The sequence below is a fragment of the Mastomys coucha genome, unplaced genomic scaffold (assembly GCF_008632895.1).
Source record: "Mastomys coucha isolate ucsf_1 unplaced genomic scaffold, UCSF_Mcou_1 pScaffold1, whole genome shotgun sequence".
NCBI classification, from domain to species: Eukaryota; Metazoa; Chordata; class Mammalia; order Rodentia; family Muridae; genus Mastomys; species Mastomys coucha.
In genome coordinates, this window is record NW_022196891.1 from 65,961,222 (window position 1) to 65,963,188 (window position 1,967).

Here is a 1,967-nt window from a genome sequence, read left to right on the forward strand (position 1 = left end):
TGTCACAGTGAGTCCCACAGTAGCCACAGTCCCACTCTGTCCACAATACTTGACTTGCAAATGTTCATTGCAGTCAGTCATTGGTATGGTTCAAGGCTTCTGGCTTCTGTAACCCTATCAATACTGGGCCTTCACTGGGACTCCTCTCAGAGTGGCCCTCTGCCGTGGAGATGCTTGCTGCAGCTTTGGATCTGTAGGTCTGGCCTCTTCATGTCGTGCTCTAGCAGTTCATAGCTGAGGTAGATTTTGGGGTGAGCCAAATCAAAGCCCTGGATCTGGGTCTGGGTGGTAGCTAAGCTGGTCAGCCAGCCAGCTCTCCTTCACCCATACCACCAGGGCGAGCTTTCCAGCACTCCAGCATCATTTGCCAATGATGCCGCTGGCAAGGTCCAAGGCCAGATCTACTGTGCTGCCCAGCAAAGTACAAGGCCTGCTCTCCGGAGTACTACAGCAGGTGAGGGGCTGGGCCAGCACTCTCGCTCTCATGCCCTCAAGTCTGGCTCGCCAATGTCCTCGAAACAAGGACCACCTCTATTGTGCTGCCTAGGTACAGGGCCTGCTCTCCCTGTAATGAGAAAATTTCGGGTGGTGGTGGCACACACCTTTAATCCCAGCGCTTGGGAGGCAGAGGCAGGCAGATTTCTGAGTTCAAGGCCAGCCTGATCTACAGAGTGAGTTCCAGGCCACCCAGGGCTATGCAGAGAAACCCTGTTTTCAAAAACCAAAACCAAAACTAAAACCAAACCAACCAACCAACCAACCAACCAAAAAAAAAACCCAAAAAACCAAAACAAAAACAACAAAACAAAACAAAACAAAAAGCCATGGGCGTTCGTTGAAAATCATCCTCGGCTCTGGCCTGTGACCAGGGGTGAGATTTGGCACCCAGAGCCACAGAGGCCTCAGCTCATCACCTGCTGCCCCAGTGTAGGAGGGTGAAACCCAGGCCCCGACATTCTGGGGGGGGGGAAGAAAATATTTTAACCAACATATAGTCTGATTAATGGTAACTGTATTAATCCCTGGTTAAAAAAAATGGAGATGTCTAAGATAGGTGCCTTGGGTGAAGGCATCAATTAAAGTTTATTGAACTATTGCAATAGTTTAGTGGTTTATTTTGATCACATGGGAGAGAAAATTAAAACTCAGAACAATTCCAAAAAATAGTGTGATGCACAGTATTTTCATCTGGGGCTGAGAGAAACATGGCCTGGGAACAAGCCAACAGTCACTTCCACAGAGTTTGGCCTGGTCAGAACTGAAGCTCAGTGCTCAGGCTGTCCTGCATTACAAGTTCTTTTATGTGAAACCTCTGAGAGTACATGATGGATGAATAGTTTGTGGATTGATAGATTAGTTGGTCACATACAATCTAGCACTAACACAAACATAGAACAATTGTCTATTATTTGTGAAATTGTTAATCAGTTGTGCAATTCACACATGTAGCAAATATTTAATAAGCACTGTCTACCAATCAAAGACTCACAAAAACTTATACAGAATTTTGGCTATTTGGGAGAATTGAGACTGTTTTCATCATTGACAAAATGGCTTCTTAAAAACTTGGTTTCAGAGTAATTTACAAGTGTTATTTGGAAAATGGTTTCTATTGTTAAATTCTTTTGGGAAGCAGTTGTCAAAATACAAAGCTGTTTTCCTGGACTCTCTGTAATAATCTCGTGGTAACTGACAAGCAGTGGGTCATAACAGGTAATATGTTGCCAGCCTTTGACCATAAAGCGTCCTTTCTTCCCTTTGCAAATGTACATACCTTGGAAGCGTTCTCCAGGGCGTACCTTGAAGAATGCTCTCCTCCGCGTTCTAGTGGGATGCCTCCACAAAGCAACTAGAAGAATTTTGCAGTCAACCTTGATTTTCTCCTTTGTGTCTGAGAAGGTGCTAGCAATTTGCTACAGTGGACTCGGAAGAGGCCAGATTTATGCTTCCCAACAGAGTAAAGTGAC

General features: G+C 45.3%; 1 non-coding gene across 1 annotated transcript; it reads left to right on the forward strand.

The window, feature by feature from the left end:
- The first annotated feature begins 830 nt into the window (after nucleotides 1-830).
- Nucleotides 831-958, forward strand: LOC116072343. Its single transcript, XR_004111404.1, has one exon. It is a non-coding gene; the product is annotated as a small nucleolar RNA ACA64 (small nucleolar RNA).
- The last annotated feature ends 1,009 nt before the right edge of the window (nucleotides 959-1,967 follow it).